Here is a 22,050-nt window from a genome sequence, read left to right as displayed (position 1 = left end):
ATGCGGAAAGTTCATGCATATTTCAGAGGAGGAGGAGGGGGAGGTCGGAAGGGTGGCCGGTGCTAAGAAGGGTTTATGACGGGGGTTGATCCGAGGATCCCCGTCAAACCGCACCCGGTCTCAATATCGAGTTAAGCGTGGGGGGGGGAGACCCTGGGCGAGCGACCAGGAGAGGGAGAGACAAGCGTAGCTCGTACCTCTTAACTCCTGCAAACTCATTACAATAAATCAAGCTTTGTTCTTCGAGCGAACAATGTTTGGTTAGATTCCGCCCAATCCTTTGCCACCCTCTCTTCGATCGTCCCCCTCCTTCCTCCCCTCGTATTAACGATTTTAACGCGTTCTTCGAGAGTCCCAGGATCTTCGAGGAGGAGGAGGAGAAGATCCAGTTGGATGTGGAAAATCTGCCGGAACCCGGAAGGATAAGTCGACATTCTGCGGGGACGCGGAATGCATAGGCGTCGACGTTGACTAATGATAGGAGGGAGGGAGAGAGAGAGGGAAGGAGAGGGACGCCTTAGAGGCAGGAAGTATAACACGGGGGAGGGGGAGGTGTGCAAGAGGGCCAGCGGCGCCCTGGAACAGAAAATTCGCCCAAGTTCACGCGACCTGTTGCACCCCCTAGCTCACCGTTTAACCTATAACCTGCCCGCCAAACATGGGTTTAACCTCGCCTTATCGCGTTATCGAACCGCTCTCTCGGACCGCCTTTGTCGCCACCCTCTCGCGATTCTTTCCATCCCTCCTCGCAACGTTGCGAAATCGGCCTGTATCTGCCATCCTTCCTTCGAATCGAGCGACTTTTCGATCAAGTTAATGTTTGAAATGTCGAAGATGAAGAGGACGATTAACAGCTCCTTTCATTTGATTGATCAAAAATTCCTCTGTTCGTCTTCCTCTTCGATATACGTTCAATCTAGATCCTTTTTTCCGCAAAGGGACGGGAATCTAAGAACACAGGGACGGGCACGCCTTCTACGTGCTCCTCCTTATTGGCCGTTCCTTCCAGCTAGGGCGACGAGCTGTTCCTCGAAATTCGCTCCGCCAATTATCTCGACGGTGTTTTCCAGAAAAGGGAATCGATGTTCGCGAATTTCCTCCGGTTGGAAATTTATCGAATCTCTCCTCCTCTGATAGGGGAGAGAGGGAGAGAGAATCTCTTATCGGTTCGAATAACGAGAGAGAGAGAGAGAGAGAAGGAAGCGAGACGAATTTTTCCCTCTTTTTTTGAAGCGGAGAGCTCGCCTCGAGTTGAGTTGATGAATATTCATGTAGCTATATAATAACATTTTTGAGCCACTGTTTAGCTAATCCTCCGGACTCATTTATCGTCGGCGGCAAGGACAGCGATAATTCTTGAAAACGCTCCCAACGCCGTTACTATTATTATCATGCGAATAAATACCCTGGGATTATGCGAGGCGCGGAAATGTTGGCGAGCGGAAACAAACGCGTCCGTCCACTCCTTTCCTTTTTTCCCCCCGATCATCGACGATATCCGCTCAAACTCTGTCTTCGAACTCGGGCAAGAAATTCTGTAACAATTGTATATATAATTTGGAGAAAGTATGAAGGTTTTAAGAGATGAAAAATTAATTCCTTTTTCCTGTGAAAGAAAACCATGATTCAATGTGTAAATCCGCCTTAATATTGAGGCGAGAAATTTGACGAAAGACGAGACGTGGAACGAAATCTGATAAACTCGTACAAAGATCGATTAAACAACAAGGATTGAAAATTCTTGTTGAACGATGTAATGTATTCGGCGATGAATATTCAAAGTGAAAAAGTGTAAATTCACCTTAATGCCCGCGCATCTGAGAACATAACCTCTTTGGATTCCTTTTTCATCGTGTGCACGAAGTAAACAGATAGAAATGTTGTAAAACTATTATAGATAATGCGTCTAAACAAAAAACGTGGAATAATATTTAGTGACAATTTTCAATGTAAAAAGAACAATGTAATAATAACTGTCTCTAAATTATGAATTTAAATTTTTAGTTTTAAAATTCCAAGATTTAATTATGGATAGAATTTTATCTATATTATTTATAAATAGGGATAATATCTTTCGATAGATCATATAAAGATGTCGAATTAACATAATGAAAATTAGACGCAGGTAAGTTTAAGTTTTTAAGTCTGTTCGACTTTCAAAATCTTACGTGATTATTCTATCAACGATTGAAAATTATTTTCATTATATCACGATCTGCGTATATTCAATAATAATAATGGAAGATGGAACGATTTTTACAATTTTATAATTATTATTATTAAAACTCGATCGATAAAGTAACTCGTTTCGAAGGAACGCTCGGAGATTCTTGGCAAGAGGCGGCCTCCCCCCTCCCAAAATCGCGAACCGCTTCGAGTTAATCCGCGTGCACAGATTTCGGTAATGGGAGGGCCGCATCGAAAAGTCGGCCGTGGCGGTAAACTCGCGCCCCGTTTCCATCTTCCCGAACGACTCTTTCTCCTCTCGTCCGAGCTTTTTGGCCCGAGCGCCGCAACCCACATACACGCATACGTACGTGTGTGTATAGGTGTAGGAAACAAAGGGCACGTCTCTTCGTTTAATGTTGCCGCAGTCGCGAGTCTCGGAGAGATTATTATAATCTCGGTTTACGTGGCGTTCTCTCTAACCCGAGCCGGTTAATTTGAGAAGGGAAACTTCTTGCGTGGAGATTCGGGAATCTCGCGGCGTTTCGCGATATCTTTTACTCGTCTCCCCTCCACCAATCGCTGATCTGCTGATCGCAGCGTAGAGGAGAGGGGAGGAGATGGGCAGGAGGATGAGTTAGAGATACGTCACGCGCGTTGAATGCATTCCATTCTTCCAAAGATTAAGTTTAATTTTCGGATGGAATTACGTGTGGAGAGGAATAAAGAGTACAGTAAATATGTGAATAAATCTGTATGTTGCAAAGAATAATTTGAATGATGGGCATAAGTTGTTGGAACAGTTCTAAAGGGTGTCGCAAAATTAACGCAAGATTTGAATTAAATATAAAAGAGAGTTTTTAAAATATTGTTCGATAATGAAGACACGTTGTTGTATCGTATAACGCTACATTTTTATTAACTGTAAATTCTTAGCTGTCAAACTGTTCTTTTTTCGGGGTTGCCGACAACTTAATGCAAAAATGGCGGCAAATTCAAATCTTTTACTAAATATATAGCGTGGAAAGAAGGGAATATAATATAGTTTGTGTGTTAAATATTACAGAGATTACAGAGATAAATATAAATTCTATCGAAAATTTATGGAAATAGGGAAAAAATTAAATGAATTTCAAGTTCAATATTTTCAAAATTTGAAGAAGAAATTATAGAAATGTGGAGTTCCATCGATCGTAATTTTACGAAATTTAATGGTGAAATAATATTAATGTATATTTGATAAATTTTTATTATTATAACTAGGGTATAAATATTGGTGAATCGTTTCCAAATTTTGCCAAGATAATCTTGAGATTCCTCTTCCACTAGACACCCCATCATTTTCTGAAACAAAAGTTCCTTTCACATGTATATTTCGTTCGTTTTCAAAAATTGCAAGTGCAAACGTTCGAATACTTTCGTTAGTAATTGTAGATTACTTGAAATGGCTTTCGAAAGTTTGAAATTTTATTTTGTAAAAGGAGTTGAATATTATTTTCCAATCCTACAAAAAATCTTTATTTTTAGAATCTCATATTTCATATTTCCACTTTTAAAATTTATCATATGAAAAATATAGGTACTATGGGTTTCTATAAATGAAATGAAAGTTTGAAATTTTATTTAATCGTCGCTCGATTTTATTAACTTTATTAATTTTATTAATTCGATTTTATTAATGTTTCAGTATTAATTGATTTGTTTTGTAAAAATATTGAATATTATTTTCCAATCTTACATCGAAAAATCTTGATTTCTAAAACATTTTTCAACTCGAAATTTCACTTCTAAAATTTATCATATGAAAAATATGGAAGAAGAGAACACGAAGAATAGAAGATGGATTTCTATATGAAATGAAAGTTTCTGTACAAAATTTTGTTTAATTTTTTCTTGAAATTTGTTTTGTAAAAGGAATTGAAAAATATTTAATTTTAAAACATATTTCAATTCGAAATTCCATTTTTAAAATTTATCATATGAAAAATATAGAGAACACGAAGAGTACTAGGATAGGTTTCTATACGAAATTTTGTTTAATCGTTTCTTGAAATTGATTTCAATTAGAAATACCACTTTTAAAATTTACTATATGAAAAATATAGAGAACACGAAGAGTACTAGGATGGGTTTCTATACGAAATTTTGTTTAATCGTTTTTTGAAATTGATTTCAACTCGAAATTCCACTTTTAAATAGGAGTGAAACTTATAAAAGAGTACTAGAATGGGTTTCTATACGAAATGAAAGTTTCAAATTTTGTTTAATTTCTAATATTTTCTTGAAACTGATTTATTTTGTAGAAGGAATTGAAAAATCTTTAATTTTAGAACACATTTCAACTCGAAATTCCAAAATTCTAAAATTTACCATATCAAAAATATTGAAGAATACTACAATAAACTTCTACAATGAAAAGTTTGAAACTTTGTTTGATTCAATTATTCAATTTTATTAACGTTCCAATATCACTTTCAATTATATTCTCAAATATTACTTTCACTTGATTTCCAAAAAGAATTGAATATCACTTTCCAATCCCACGAATCGAAAAATCTCGATCTCTAAACCGGATTTCAACTCGAAATTCCACTTCTAAAATTTATCACATGAAAAATACAATAAAGAATGAAGTGCTAGCTCGCGTGTTCCTTATCTTCCTTACTTTTATAAATTTCAAGTCCTATAACAATTCCTAAATTTTCTCCTATCTAAATAAACCAATTCCATTTCTTCAAATAAATAATTTTCAGAATTAATCATCCTCTTATTAATCCCTCTTCGAACATCTTCCGAATCTTCCATCTTTCGATTTCTTTCTTTCGTCGAACGAGACGAAAGACTGATGGAACGCGACGGTTGAGAAACGGGGAGAGGGAGGAGGTTAAAACGATTTTAGATATCGTCCTTTCGTGTTTGTTCTCGGTGGGTCGCTCTAGTGAGGAGCTCGATACGTCGCGCAACACGTTGCAGCCGTCTCCTCTACGCGACGGAAAGTTGTTCGAGCCGAGTTTAAGCTGGCGTCGCGCGGGAGAGCGGAGCGAGTCACGCGACCAAGTGATATGTGTCAGGCCCACAATACTCGAGCGCGACTCCGCTAAGTAAATGTTATTTCCGCCGGTGCATAATTGTGACTGGGTCGAGAAACGAGAAACGAGAAACGTGACGTAAACATTCGGGGCGGCGTTAGATTCGGGGAAAGAGAGAGAGAGAGAGAGAGATTCGCTTAGCGGATGGATGGAAGAAAGTGTTTGGATGGATTCTTCCTGGATCTTGACTTGATTTCGTTCGAGTTTCTTCTTCTTCTCGATTCTTCGAAGTTGAAAAAAGTAAGCAGGTTGAAGAAATAAAGTTTTAGTTTAAATGATTACTTGTTATATATATTCTTGGATAGTATAATTATTTAGTATAATTATAATATATTAATATAATTATCATTGTGCTTCGAATGATATATTATATAAGAAGTAAGTTTATTCTTAGACTAGAATTCTCGAAATTTTGAAAATTTTGATTCGTAGCTTAATAGAGGAAAATTTTAAATAATCTATGGAATTTGGGTGTAGCTACGGTGTAAACAAATTTTTTAGATTAATTTTAGAAATTGTGTTTTTAAAAATCGAAGGGATTTAGGGAGAAATTCAATTTCGTTGAAATCGGAATTTTTGAGTTAGGAATTTATATATATAAAACAAGATTTTATTTGATTAAATCGATAAGAGAACTTATTCTTTTCCTTGGTTTGATCTTGTCTGATTTTCAAACAATTCGAATACTTAGAATTACAGAGAAATTATGAGAATTATCAGTCTCTAGATAAAAGTCCAAGTTGAAACTATAAAAATATGTGAAGAAAATATACTTAAACATTCTTTTGTATTAATTTCTTAATGTAACTGACTTATACATTACGATTTTAATGATAAATTAAAAAAAGTAAAGGCCTGATATAATAAAATAAAATATTGGAATTATTCGAACTAATACTGTGTCTTTGGAATAATTTTGGATATTTGAGATTATATGAGAAAATGGTTCAGCCAAGAAATGATTTCAAAGGATACGTAATCTAGTGCGATTGAATTTTTGTAGATGAACGAGAAAAAATTGAATATGAAGATGATATACGTTCTTTTTAAATAAAGATAGAAAATTGATCGTGTCTTCTTCAAAACCAACTGTCTCTTCGTACAGAAATTTCCACTAATTTATACGTTTCGTTCATAATTATTTGCACCGTGAGAAACAAGTATAGAAGAAATAAATTTCGAAAAACAAAGTCGAGGAATTTCTTCCAATTACGATAATCAAATTCGATATACAACGATGTACAAAATATTTATTCTCGAACGAGATATACCATACGCTATATATAAAAATTCGAATCAAGTATCCCTTCTTTTAAATAACCAAAAAAGAAAAGAAAAGAAAAAAATCACGCCATTATCTTCCGCTCTAACGAAAACTAGCCATTGAACGAAACGTCCTCCTTCTTCTTTATCGATCGAACGCACCAATTACTGATTTCCACCGCATCGCAGCAGTATCGCAGTATTCATCCGCTATTCCCATCGTCACCGTTCAAAAATCGATACCGTTTGAGAATCATCACCGAGACGACCAATCACACGCAACTTCTCCTCTCTCTCCCCCCTCCCCTTCTCTACTCCTCTTCGTCACGAAAAAGAAGCGAGAAACAAACGAGCTCAGGCAGGGAATTCGTTCCAATTATCCGCGTATCGTACCATCGTCGAACGTTGTCCCCGATCCGTGCAACGTTGTCCCGCGTTGGCACCGCGGCCAGAGGCACGAACGAACGAACGAACGAACGAACGAGCGAGCTGCGAACACAAACGGCAGGCGGCATTAATCGCTTTTCATTTGTCTGGCTAATTTCAAGGCGGGGAGGAAGGGAGAAGGAGAGAGGGGGAGCGGAAGGATCGGGTAAAGGAGAAGAGGAGAGGCGGCCTGTTTAGAGGGACGCAAGCGTAGAGTAGTAGGTAATCATCCGTAGATGAAAGAGCTGTCGGAGTCGGTCGAGGCGAGCGAAAAGGGAGGCAAAGAAGAGAAACGGGGCGAACGAAACAGGGAACTCCTCCTCCTCCTCTCTTTGCTTCTCTCGGCGTGTTTCTTCTCCCAATCTACTCTTCTCTCTCCCCTCGAACATCCATTTCATCCTCTCCCTCGAACGGAGGGCCCCGCGGGCTCTCCTCTCCCCCTCCTCTCTCTCTCTCTCTCTCGTTTCCAAACGCTACCTTCTTACCTTACGTTCAGATCTTACGTCGTCTTCCTTTACCTTTCAATTAACCGGCCGATCAATCGAACGTTAACGTTTCCTATCCTCGTTCGAGAGAAATAACATACGCCTTCTCTGTCTCTCTCTCTCGCGATAATTAATCGTCAAACTTGGTTAACTCGTCGTCGTCGTCTCCCTCCTCTTCTCGGTCGCAATGGCAGGCAAGGGCAGTTAGTTATTGGCAGTCTAATCGAATTTTTTTTTCCCTCCTCCCCCCGGAGGAGCGGAGGAATCGGTCATCGAGGAAGGGAGGAGACACAGAAGGAAACGCAGAGGGGGATTTTTTTTCCTCCTCCCCTCCTCTTCCTTTTCTTTCTTCCTACTTTTTTTTTTTTTTGTTCCGCCGCCGCCGCCGCCTCGTGACATCAAAGAGAGCTCTCGACGCGGCCTCCCCCCTCCCCTCTCCTATCCGTTACATCCGTATCCGATTTTTCGAAACGAGCGCGTTTCGATATACGATACCGTCTATTAATAAGAGGGGAGAGGAGGAGGAGGGTGGGTGGGGAGTCGTCCATGAAATAAAGAAGAGGAGAGACGAGCGAACTGTGAACGTGTACAACGTGTATGGCCGTAGGGCGGGCGGTTGGGATAAACGTTGTAATCGGCCGGTTGACAACCGCACGCGATCCTCCTCCTCCTCCTCTCTTCTCTTCCTTCTCGTCTTCTTGCTACCTCCATCGATAATAATAAAACCGTGTCGTTGTCGTGCGTGGCGTTTATTCGTTGGAAAGAAAGGAGAGGAGAGGAGAGGGATAGACACGTTTCGTTTCGTCTCGTTTTTTCGACGAAATTATAGAGAAGGAGAAGGAGGAAGAGATGGCGTGTTAGACCAACCGGTGTTTAGACTGGCAACGTCTAGCCGTTGCGCCACTCTAATTATTCAACGATGCACGGCTTAAGGGAAAGGTAGTCCGCGCGGCAAGGTAGCTGCTAATAATGACCGTCCGGCTTGCGGTTAACGTAGCTGCTGCTGCACCGCTGGTGCTGCGCGCTACTCGAGGGGCTCGTGGTAATCTCTCTCTCTGCCGAGGGAGAGAACGGTCGACGGAGGGTGACAGTGCTCCTCCTAAACACACGCCTCCCCCTTTGCCTCCGCCACCAACGCGGAAACGCCGACTTCAAACGGAATCATCAAAGGTTCATCGGCTAAGAGTAATATAATTCCTTGCTTCCTTGTAGAGAAGATATATATATATATATATATATGTATATCCATTGTTCCATCTCGAATCGTTAGACGAATTTATCATTTCCCTATAAATTATTCCATTCGATGGGGAAAAATTAAAATTGATAAATATCCTTATCCGCTATTAAATTTTCCAAAAAGATCCGGAAAAAAGAGTTCGAAGAGGCTTATTATTATTATTATTATTATTATTCGTAGAGAAAAATTAAAATTGATAAATATCCTTATTCGCTATTAGAGGAAAGAATTAAATTTTCCAAAAAGATCCGGAAAAAAGAGTTCAAAGAGGCGTATTATTATTATTATTATTATTCGTGGGGAAAAATTGATAAATACATTTCCTTATTATATATTGGAAAGAATTAAATTTTCCAAAAAGATCCGGAAAAAAGAGTTCGAAGAGGCGTATTATTATTATTATTATTATTATTCGTGGGGAAAAATTGATAAATACATTTCCTTATTATATATTGGAAAGAATTAAATTTTCCAAAAAGATCCGGAAAAAAGAGTTCGAAGAGGCGTGTTATTATTATTATTATTATTCGTGGGGAAAAATTGATAAATACGTTTCCTTATCCGTTATTGGAAAGAATTAAATTTTCCAAAAAGATCCGGAAAAAAGAGTTCGAAGAGGCTTATTATTATTATTATTATTATTCGTAGAGAAAAATTAAAATTGATAAATACGTTTTCTTATCCGCTATTGGAAAAAATTAAATTTTCCAAAAAGATAAAAAAGTTCTCGAGTTCGAAGAGGCGTATTATTATTATTATTATTATTATTCGTGGGGAAAAATTGATAAATACGTTTCCTTATCCACTATTAGAGGAAAGAATTAAATTTTCCAAAAAGATCGAAGAGGCGTATTATTATTATTATTATTCGTGGGGAAAAATTAAAATTGATAAATACGTTTCCTTATCCGCTATTGGAAAGAATTAAATTTTCCAAAAAGATCCAGAAAAAAGAGTTCGAAGAGGCTTATTATTATTATTATTATTATTCGTAGAGAAAAATTAAAATTGATAAATATCCTTATCCGCTATTAGAGGAAAGAATTAAATTTTCCAAAAAGATTCGGAAAAAAAAGTTCGAAGAGGCTTATTATTATTATTATTATTATTATTCGTGGGGAAAAATTGATAAATACGTTTCCTTATCTATTAGAGGAAAGAATTAAATTTTCCAAACAGGATCCGGAAGAAAAGAGGCGTATTATTATTATTATTATTATTAGACAAACGTTTATCGATCTAGGGTTAATGCGTGATAGGAGTTGATGCTGAGTCGAGGAGGCGATCGCATGTCTCGTAAAATATCGGTGCAGGAGAGAGGAGGATCACGAGCGGGCAATAACATTTCCAACAAGGGGGAGGGCGGAGGGGGAAAAGATTGGCGGAGCGGGACACACGGGTCGCAGACGAACGGACGGCGATATGGAAACAACGGATATTGAGTTCATCTTGTCTTTATCCTAGAAATTCTCTCCCTTTCTCTCCTCGCGTTGTATACACGTACGCATACATATACACGTACACGTACGCGCGCCCGCGCGCACTTCCCTTTCATTTCGCCTCTCCTTCAACCAGGAGAGGACCAAGCATGATGCGACCCACCGCAACTCCGGCATCCGTGGTTTGCGAAGATGGCAGCAGTGGCCCGTACTCCGGAAGATCTACCCCTCCCCCCTTTCCTCAAGAATATCTCCAATTTTTCCAAAAAATTCCTTGTTCGAGAAAGAAAGGACGTATTGCAATTTTTTTTGGAACGAGAAGGAGGATAAGAGAAATTGGAAAATAATGTATAATTCTTCGGAGGAAGAAGAGTCGAATCGAGTCGAGCACTCGAAACACTCGGAGAGAATGAAATTTCCTTTTTCTTCGACCACTTCTTCGGCCTACGAACGTGCACGTGCAAAAAGGGGAAAAAGGAAGGGAAAGAGCAGGAGGGGGGGGGAGACTTAACGGTTTGCACGAGCGATATCCACTCGCATCGATGGTTATATATCGACAGGTATATATGGAACAGGCGCGGAATGGGGAAAGGAAAAGTACACGAGTCGTCGAATTGTATTCTCGCGGCTCCTGGTTCGCGGACGATTTAACATGGGGCCGATAACGACCGGGATAAATCAGCGCCCGTCCGAACGAGGCGCGGCCCGAAATCAATAATAATGGGCAGGAGCCATTAGTAAAATTAATAAATTATGCCTCACATTATGTGCGCATTGTGAGTCGCGCGCGCTAGCACGTCGGGGTAATACGTCGTAAATCATATTAGTGAATAATCCGCATCACCATAACCAGCCGCGCGAGCAACGAGAACCGTTTCGCGCGAAGGCAAAAGTCGAGCGCCCTCGATCCCGCCTCCCCTCCCCTCCCCTCCCCTCCCCTCCCCTTCTCCGCGTCCCGTCGTATTTTCGTCCAATGATTTGTCGATCTTTCCCCGATTTCTATATCCGATTACCCCGCGTAGCGGTCGCAATACATTCGTCCATCCATGCTGGAAGAATAAAAAAAAAATTGAAATTGGAAAGAAACGATAGATCGATCGATTCATCGAACCATTGTTAGATCATTATCCATCGACGAGCATCCAACGATAGTTTCCTATTAGCTGAACATTTGCTAGGAACGAGATTCCACCACTACAACCACCGCCGCCGCCGCCGCCGCCGGTTTGTGTCTCTTGGCCGTTTAACGCGGCGTAGTAGCGCGGCATGGAGCGCTACGCCGCACCCGTGGGCGATATCGTATAAATGTGTCGTTAATTACTTACCCCGCGGCCGCGACACCACCGCCCTTCTCTTCCACACCGGTATTTCTCCCTCCCCCGACCACCTCCACCACCACCGTCCGCCCCCTCCTCCTCCTCCTCCGCCATCACCCTTCCGTTCCGTCACCTCTACCTCGACCTGCCTTCCGACTCCTCTCCTCCTTCCTCTCTCTCTCTCTCTGCCTTTTCCCACCTTCTCACGACTCGCCCCCTCTCGCTTTGTTCCCGGCCCCCCACCTCTTCTCTTTCGGTCTTCCTCCCCCTCCCCATCCACCGATTTGACCGTTTTCCTATCTTCTTTCCGCCATCGGCTCGCTTTCCCTACCTTCCGCAGCCTCTCATCCTCGCCCTCGTTCTCGTTCTCGTCCTTGTCCTCATCCTCCGCCACGTTATGGCACCGCGTGTTAAGGAAACTAATGTTTATTTGAAAAACTAATTGAACGGGACTCTCGCGTCTACAGCCGGCAATTAAACGAGATTACTGCAGTAGCGCTCGAGCCCCCGTGGGGGATTAGATAGCACAGTAAGATATGGAACGCGTAATGTTTAACTACGGCTGCCGGCAGCCCTCTCTGAAGCGGCCGCCAATAATTAATTGTTAGCTCGATACCGCCGCCGCCGCCGCCGCCGCCGCGGCGAGAACCGGCCGATATCAAAAAACCGGGATACCGTCGTCCGCGCGCCGTCCGTGTGGTGCCCCTCGAAATGGTTCTCGCGCCAACCATTTTCCATTCCCCCATTGCTCTTCTATTTTCTTCCCCCTCCTCGATCCTCTCTCGTCTCTCTCTCCTCCCGTCTAATCGGGATTGCATTGAGGCTTCTCCGTTTCCTCCACCTCGTCATTCCCCTAATCTCGCCAAGATGAAACTCTATGCCTTTTCGTACGGAATACAGGGGACTTTTTTCGGCGAAACGAGAATGCGAATGCGAACTCCTGTTTCTATACCGAGTCGATAATCAACAGTCGATAAGTAGTAGTCGATTACCCGCGCTTTTTTCAGGGGGGAGGAAGAGACGAATCGAAGAGAAATTCGAAAATATTAACTGTGATTAAATGGAGATATACAGTCGATCTTGTTGGTTCCTTTTCTTGGTGGATTTTGGGAAAAAAGAAAGATAAAGTAGGTTGGTTTTTTCTTTCGATATTTATGGTAGCTGAAATGAATTAATTTAAAAAGTTTTTATTCTACTAAAATCATTACTTGTGAGAAAATAATAATCTGCTACATATTACAAATATAATACAATGATATATAACTAATAAATAATTTGTTCACATTTTTTCCAGATTTTCCTCCTTTTCTCTTTTAAAATAATCGCTATACGCACGCTGTACAACACGTTTAATCTGTCGAGTTGACATTTTGATCGATAGAAATAACCTCATTGATTCCTTCTTCCGGTATTTTACTCCGAATAACATCATTTATCGAACGAAATATTTCAAAGATCTAATGAATTGTAATTACGATGGAGTTCAAAAAATCGCTTCTGTAAAACACGTCTCAAGCTAACTTGTTAATAGCACCCTCTAATACTGGACAGAATCGAGCACCGAGAAAAGTAACTAGTTAAAAGTTACTAGTTATCTTCATATAACCTGAATGTATTATTCGCGAACTTGTATTCTTAACTCCGATTGATCGAACGAGTCTGACCAGGAAAGGACGAAACTACTTCGAAGCGATCCGCGCTCGCCCGACCATACGCATACTTGCATCACTTAATAACGTTGCATCGTTCAGTCTTTTGACCAACTCGATCATTCGTCTTAAACAAAACGATACAAATCGAAACGAATATTCTCATAAACGTACATACTTGTGTATATATTTATATGCATTTCTTTCAAAATATTCGACATATCAGATATATCAGAAACATTAGACGTGGTCAATGTATAATTCTTCGAAATTTTCCCCTTTTTATCTAATTTTTCACCCCTGATATAGCTTTTGCTCCACCAACGTTATTATTAATAACCTGTATTTACTTTTTCCATTTTCCGCACAGTTTGGATGCACTTTCTCTCGTTTATATATATATATATATACATATAATAAGAAAAAATGATCTCGTTACCGAATTCATCTTCGTGTTACATAATACAAGTGTCGTTCTGATTATCGATGAAAACCGATTTGATTCGATTTCCATGCTCGATTCATTTATAAGCCTCGGTTAACAATGAATTACTTAGTCGATCCACACGAGATCTTGTTCGTGACTCACGACTTTCCTGAAACGTATATAAGAACAAATTTAAGAGAATCGATCTCTTTCCACGTTCCCTTGCAAACCTTCACTACTCTCAAGCTTCCCAATTTCCAGACGATCGACGGAGAGGGAAGGGAAGGGAAGGGAAGGGAAGGGAAACTGTCGCCGCGCCGCGATATTTCAAGCGCGAAGCAACGAACCGGCATCTAACCGGCGCGGCAACGATCGCGATAACAAATGGAATCCGCTCATTGGCCGGCGATTTATAATCCCTCTCGCACCAAGGGAACCAAGCGCACGTGGTCGCGAGCGTGCCAGCTATCCCAGTCGTCGGCCAAACTGGCCGTTCAACGAACGAACAAACGAACAAACGAACAAGCAACGCCTGTCCTCTCTCGTTCTCTCGCCTCTCCTCCCCTCCTCCCTCCTTCTCCCATTGTCCCCGCACCGATCCATGCAAGGAGGGGGGAGGAGGCGCGCGTGTATATGGAGACGACGCTTCCGCCAACGCTCGACGTTACATTCCACATTAACCAAATTATGATTTAAGGTCGCGTATTGTCGCCGCGTGCCGATTGTTCACATCCAAATAGTCCTTGAACGGGGTGAGGCACAGTTATAAATTATAATATAATGCGGGCAAATTGCCGCGTCGATCCTGATCGATCTTTCGAAAAATTTTTAATTTCGATATGGATAATTAAATAAACTGCGTGTAACTCTTCGAGGAAAAAGAAAGAAGAAGAGGAGGAGGAGGATCGAATTCGAAAGAGGATACACTCCTCCCTCTCCTCCCTCCCCCCTTCTGAGAAAAATAAATAACAAAGAGTAGATGGATAAAGCTCGATCGAGAGCGGCCGCGGAGAGGGAAAGGTGGGAAAAAGCGAAGAGAAAAGGGAGAGTGAATGAGGGGTGGTGGCGAGGGGGATAGAAACAGGCAGCCGGTCGTTAGATGGGTAGCGCGCGAAAGGTGGTCGGTGGAGAAGGAGGAGGAGGAGGAGGTGGAGGAGGAGGAGGAGGAGGTGGAAGGGCGGCGGTAGAAGGGTAGCCATAAAAGTTTATGCTCTCCATATGTTGTAATATAGTCGGTAGCAAGCGGCAGGGTGCGGGGGGAGATCGGTAAAATATGCGGGCAATAAGTATGGATTGTTATTAACACGGGGCGCGCGGTGTCCGCCGCGTTTCTGAATCCATTACCTCCGCATGGCGGCTGAAATACCGGCCGATATATCCGACCTGGTGTGTACATCGCCGCACCAATGGCGAGGGAAAGAGTAGAGGCGGCATGAGCGCTAGATAGCGAATGCGAGAATGAGAATGAGAATGGGGGAGGGAGAGAGAGAGAGAGAGAGAGAGAGGAGAGAGGATTCGGAGAGCGTATGAATGGATTAGCAGGCGCGGTGCGGCTAAAATTACGATCGGATTTCACGTGCCCCGTACACCCAGGGCCAGACGTATACGTATGCACGCTCTCCTAACCCGCGTGCATACCAACCCGCTATTCACTTTCTGTCACGCCAAGAAAATGGCAACCCGTGACCCTCCCGTCACCCAATTTCGCGTCGATCGAAACGAGAAAAATATATGTGTATATACATTTGTATTGTTACAGTTTCTTTTAAAACTATGCTTACACGAGGGTCGCAACACCTTTCCAGACTCTTAAAATGGAAAGACAAATAATGGCGGTGGAACGAGCGCGGCAGACGACTGATGGGTCTGGCATGGCTCTAACTAGACGCAATCAAGCGAGGAGCTTGGAGTTTGCGGCTGGTTACGAGAAGAGAGAGGGAGAGAGAGGGAGGAATGAAGACTAACAGCGTGTCGCTCGGAGGCTAACCAGAAGTAATGCTACCTCGGATCAATCTCCCTCCCCCCCTCCCTCCTATCTGGAATCCAAAGCCGCGCGACCGAGGACGAGATAGAGAGCGAAACTCTCTCTATCGCCGGACCGACAACAACATCGACATCGACATCCACGTCAATCTTATTATCGCGATAATTCTCTTCTTCCACGATTATTTTTGTCATCGGCGATGGATAAGTTTCTTTCTTGCGATTACTGTTGCATATACGAAAATTTAATTCAAATCTCGTTTCTTTTTATTAGGAAGTTACGGAAGCTTACGGAAGATATTTTCGCAGCGATGATTCCAAACTTTTGAAAAAAAAAGGTGAGAATGATTTCGCAACTCTGAAAGTTTCCGCGAATTCGTAATTTGCGAGAAAAGAATACGAATATCGAAGGGAGTTAGTTTTAGAAGAAAAAAAAAAAATTGAAATAAATTCAATCATAATTAAATTAAATCGATAATAATTTCCTCGATCAATCGTGAGATACGCATAATTTTTCGAAAAGAAAAATCTCTCTTCTCGGCGAAGAAAGAAAAATAATAATAATGAGCGAAAGATATATAACTCGCGGTGTATAAACGGTGTATACATACACAGAGATACGGGAGAGGCGTCGTTTAAAGGCTGGACGAAAGTGGCGCAAAGGTGGGCGAGAGAATCGCGCGACGCGACCGAATCGCTGCGGTATTTATCGCTATCCGAAATACATTCATTTTCATTTCGAACATTACGTGCGAGTAGCGGAGAAGGGTGGCGGAGGAGGATGAGGAGGAGGAGGAGGATGGCGATCGAAGGGGAACGAAAAGTGGTAGGGGAGTGGTGCGGGAGCGCGAGAGGGGGGGCAGGAGCGAAGGGAAGCATCAGCAGCACCGCCAGCAGCCAGGGTATTACCAAGAGCCAATGATATAGTGACTATTACCGTCACTACATACTCGTGCGCGGAGTGATGGCGGGTGACTGCGTGCTTCGATAGCGCTAAGCCTCGGGGCAGTAAAATACATTGGTCCGGTGGCTGTGATCCGGCCGTATCAATGCTGCCGCTTGCCCGTTATGCACGCGGACTCGCCACCGTCACACTCCCTCCCCTCGCCCCCCCCCCTCCACTTATGCGAGGATCCACCGCGAGAGGGACCCATCACGACCCATCACGGCCCGCTGCGAAACCTTTCCGTTGACAACCGCTCTTAATCTTGCTCGACCGCCTAACTCGTCACCCACTCTTCCCCTCGGTTTCTCTCCTTCTAAGCATCGTTGCTGCTGCCCTCTGCTTCTTTTCGCTTCAACACTCGTGCATAGAACGTGTATACAAAGTGAGTATAGAAGGTGTAGACTCGCTGTTGAAAAAGTGACGGGTTAAAAATTTCGAATAAAGTTTTACCACTCGTAATTGTATACGGAGCTAAGAGATTATTATCACGTTTTGAACGATAAATTATTATATGTAAGTAACTTTAATTTCGTAACTATTAAATTTTGCCCACCATTGGTGTTAACGTTTTCGCAGGTTATGTTTGATTCTCTCCTTGCAAATATTCGTAGCTAGTAATTCTATAAACTTCTTCTTTCTTTCAAACGTTCATTCTTGCGGATTTAACTATTTATGAAACACGTATATTCATTTTAGTTAGCTTTCGTTTGTCGATCGAATATATACAAATGTAATCGTATCAATCGTTCCAATGCAAAATTTTACCAGAACAATCGATCGTTCGTTTATCGATTCGGATTACGAAACTTCGTATAAAAAGAATTCGTTTGCTACGCGTTTTTTTCGTCTTTTCTCGCGATATTTCGAATATATACTCGATCTTCACCGAAATGCGAAATATCACGAATGATCGGTTCCGGTTAAGGTGCGAACCGCTCTTGGGTGAGAAACTTGGGTAATTTCCGAATAAGCGGCTCGTCTCTTGGGAATGCGATGGGTGGGAAGAAGGGCGTCTTTCGCGGCCACGGACTTGGCAACTCGTTAAATATGCATATTCCGTGAGGAGGGCAAGTGCCGGTGCCGGAGTTAAACCGAGGGAGAGCCGAGAGAAGAGGGGATTTCCATCGGACAGTCTTCCTCAATTATCCCACGGTTGACGATCTAATCGCGCGTACCGCACCATCGCGGCTGAAACGAAAGCTTTGGAAAACCTTTGAAGCCAGTCCACCTTTGCCTTAATACCGTCGCCTTAACGCCACTCGGAGTGTTTCATCCATTTTCCACCACCCGTTCCTTCCTCCCTTCTTTCCTTCCTTCCTTCCTTGCTCTTTCTTTCTCGACAAAAGATGTTAATTTTCCAAATAATAGAGGAGCTCTCGATTTTATGGATTATGTTTTTTTATGAATCGGTGTTAGAAGAGAGGCAACGTTCTTCGAATAATCTTTGAATATTCGCGAGACACATCGATCGGCCTTCCATTCGGGAAGAGCCCCCGATTTTCGACGATGCAATTCCGGCTGGAATCCCCGGCGCGATTCCGTCTCATTGTTCGCCGATAACGTTCGTTGAAGAGAACCAACATTCGGTTATGCCAAATGTTCCGTGTTGGCAAACTATTCGTTAGTATCCGTTATCCTGGAGTATAAGAGAAAGGTGGACGAATATTTTTCGATCGATTTTGAATCTTAATAGGAGGAATGGCGATCCGTTAGATTTCGTTCCGCGTTCAACATACGAATGAAGGGAGAAAGATTATGAAGAATTATTCGATTTTCTTTTCTTCAATGCAACCGAACGAAAGAAGGTGAAGAAAACTTTTCGATTTTGAATTTTCAACAAAGTGCGAATACTGATCCGTTCGAATCTCGTTTCGTTCAACGAATCGAGTACATAAGAAATAAAAAAAGAAAATTCCTTCGTAAAGAAAAGATCATCGAACTTCCTCTCTTCGAAGAGTCGAATACGAAAGAACACAAAGTAAAAAAAAAAAGAAGGAGAAAAGAAATAATTTTTTCTCGATCGATGTTAAATTCTCCGCGTAGAGATCGATTCCTTTCCCCTCCTCCATCCGTTCTTCGATACGGACGCCGCGTATAACACGAAGGGAATACGAGTGGAATGGGAAGAAAGTAACGAGTTCCTTCGTAAAGAAAAATGTTTTAATCGATTTCGAATTTTCAACCCTCGCAATCGTCGTACGAGATCGCCGAGCATGATAAAGAGTGGCGATCCACGTGTAATCCCCGTGGATCCGTTATTCGCTGGCAATAAACAGTTTTCCGTTAATAGGACCGAGGTGGACCGAGTAGAGACCGAGTGGACCGAGAGGATCGAGTGAACACCGGCGGGTGGACAGGGTAGATTGGGTGGGTCGGATGGCGGTGGAGGGGGGGCCGGCGGCGGGTCGTGCGGTGGAACGGGTGGCGAGTGCTGCGAGTCTCGTACATTCGTAGAACCGCCGGTAAAATAGTAACAGCAGATGGTACAACAGGGAGGAGGTGAGCCGGAGCGAGGGTGGCATGCATAGAGGAGAAACACAGGGAGAAGGGGTCACGCTGCAAGGGTTGCTGGTTGGCTACAGCCTCGCTACGGAGGCGAAGCAAGTTGTATCTCACAGATCTGTCGCGTGATTAAGCTTATTAAACGCTTAACTCATCTTACTCTCCTCTTTCTCTTCCGTTTCATCTCTCTCTTTCCCTCTCTCTTTCCAACTCGTTTTTCTCACGATTCCCGCTTTTTCTATATAGAAAAAAATGAATAAATAAATATATTCATACGAACAATTCTTACGTTCCCTGCGTTTATTTTATCATTTCTTATCTCGTAATCTCGACCAATTACGAATCTTTATACGTGTTGTCATATGCAATAATTTTAAATATTCTTATTTAATATAAAGTAATAAATTATCGATTGTTTTAATCCCGATTTCGAGATTACGTCGTGTAAATTTTCTTAGATTTTCGTTTTGCTCGGTAGGAAAAACAGGGAGGAGTGTCTAACGCACGATTGTTACACGTACGTGTAGAGAAGAAAGGTGGTAAGGCATGGGTCCAAGCAGCCGCCAGCCAGCCAACCTGTCCACGGATGATGGAACGATAAACGGCGGACGGCGGATGACAAACGAGAAAGAACGAAGGACCGAGAGGACGTGTGATGGGTTGCGAACGAATCGCAGCTCGCCCGATTGTCTCACCGCGGTAACGGTGACTACAGATTAAACTGTGGATTTTGCGAACCGCAATGCTTGTTGCGAAATTAATCCACGCAGTTCGTTATTACGACAGTTACATCGGTGGTACGTGTAATCTGACCGTGCTTTTGTTGCTGAGCACATCGAAACCACCGAACAATTCTTCTTTGTTAATGGCGTCTGTTTACGATATAAAACTGTTTGTCCGCGATAATGGCCGTCGCAATGCGCACCAATAATTATTTCGAATTACGAAATCGCGAAATGGGCTTTTACACGGAGTTACGAACTGCAATCATTCTCGCGCGTATAAACGTCGATCGAACCGCATTGCGATTGTTTCGCGAGAGAGCGAACGCGATTCGTCGCGTTCTAGCCAACCGCTATCGGTGGGGGGGCGAGGGGGAGGAAGGGGGGGAAAAAAAAGGAAACAAAACAAAATCGTAACGATTTAGCGATATATCATACCGCGCCGATTCTTTACACGATCGAAAAGGATAGGCTTTGAACGGATAACTTTCTTATCCGTCGTTTATTAATTCGATCGAATAATTTTCTTTTTTTATATATATTTAAATTACTCCAAGTGTACCACTATCATTTATATAGATTAGGTTAAGTTGATATATCAATTTTTCTTACAAGCACGTTTAAATTATACGTGAATCCAATACGTATTACGCTGTCGTTTGTAGATATAGGTTAAGTTAGGTTAGGTTATATACACGTGCGTGTAAATTACACGTATGCTGAGTATATTATGCACGTCATCATTTGTGTAAGTTAGGTTAGGTTAATCAATATCAATTTTTGTTATAGACACGTTTCTAAATACACTATCGCTTGTAGATATAGGTTAAGTTGATTATCGATATACTGTCTGTCGTACGAATTCGATCGCTTTTTCTTCTATCCAAATTACATTATCAATTGTCAACATATGAGTCGTCCATCAGCATATATAATGTTAAATTTACGTGAAATTTCTGTTCTATTCAATATGCGTGTGTGTACGTGCGCGATTTTTTTTTTTTTAAAACGCACGCGCGAGAAATCACGGTGCTTAACCCCGATCCCGATCTCCGAAATGTTGGATTCTTACCGACAATATCAAAATTTTACGCGGTATACAGCACCGATTAGTCGTGCCGCTACTCGATAAAATAATTTATCGAATATATTTCAATTTCACGCGTATTATGCCGCCCCGAAAGAGTAATTCAATGGAAAATATAAATATTCATTTGCGGGGATTTAAAGCGAACGGATGTTCTCTCTCTCTCTCTCTCTCCCCCCTCCCTCTCGTACACTTACCCGTTACTCCCTCTCGCTCACTCACTCCCATCGAATCCATATCCCTCCTTTTCTGCCCCCCTCCCCCTTGCCCCCTCCCTGTTTTCACCCCGCCTACTCAACGAACCGATGATTTATACCGGCAAAATAATAATTTAATTTCACCGCAGTTGGGCACGATACAAAATTGCACGACAAAAATAATAAATAAATTTTGTGCCGACCGGTCATGTCGATTTCAGCTCGCTACGTTGGCCACCCCTTATCCACCTACCCCCCCTACCCTCTCCCTCGCCTCCCCCTCCCCGCGCACAACGGTGGCGGAATATTTTTATAGCCGCTTCCTTTTTGCTGGCATAAATGCCCATGCGGTGGGAACAATGGCGCACGAATCTCTCCAATCTTGCAATAATTACGTTACAAAACGGGCAAAAAAGGAAGAAGAGATGTATTCTCTGTAAATATCGAGTGATGATGCGATATTCTTGATCCCGGGCCACTTTCTTCCTCGTAATGGATTTCGTGTTTGCGGAAATATTTTGTATCAAATACGAGGAATTAGAAAAATGCAATAGCTCGAGCAATGAACGAGATTCTCGAAACGAGATCCTTTCTATGATAATTTTAGACGATTTCGTTTTAAAGCGAACTTGTGTTTCTTGTATCGAGTTAAAAGAAAAAAAAGAACGTCAATCGTGATTATTCTACGAGTGTGGTTAAAAATAGTTTCCCTTTTTTCACTCTTTCGATCCTTCCGCCATTACGCCACGTTAATTTTCAGAGCATCTTGGTATCCCTCGGCCGTCTTTTCCGTAGAAACTGTCGTCCCAAAACCCAAAAGCGCCATGGTGTATCCGAGACACTTGACGCCATTAGCGGCTCCAAACTGTTCCACGCGCAGTTAAAGTGATTTGCGACTATCCGTAGCCAGAAACCACCTCTCTTTTCGCTTTATCAGCTTACCTTCCTCTCTCTCTCTCTCTTTCGCTCCCCTCGCTCGATCTCTTTCGCACGAGCCTGTACCCTACCCTACACCTCCTTCGCGATTATGGAAAGTGTATGTGCGTGCGTATCGATTCGAATTTATCTCCCTTCCCTTCTTTCTCGATCGCCCATCTTTCGAGATCCGATGAT

The 22,050-nt window shown here is 42.2% G+C and overlaps 1 long non-coding RNA gene across 1 annotated transcript; it reads left to right on the top strand.

The window, feature by feature from the left end:
* The first annotated feature begins 14,460 nt into the window (after positions 1-14,460).
* Positions 14,461-21,139, top strand: LOC107964001. The gene is made up of 2 exons (XR_407590.3): positions 14,461-16,942; positions 19,410-21,139. It is a non-coding gene; the product is annotated as an uncharacterized LOC107964001 (long non-coding RNA).
* The last annotated feature ends 911 nt before the right edge of the window (positions 21,140-22,050 follow it).

Source organism: Apis mellifera, linkage group LG13 (assembly GCF_003254395.2).
Source record: "Apis mellifera strain DH4 linkage group LG13, Amel_HAv3.1, whole genome shotgun sequence".
NCBI lineage: Eukaryota > Metazoa > Arthropoda > Insecta > Hymenoptera > Apidae > Apis > Apis mellifera.
This window is presented reverse-complemented; position numbering and strand designations above follow the sequence as displayed.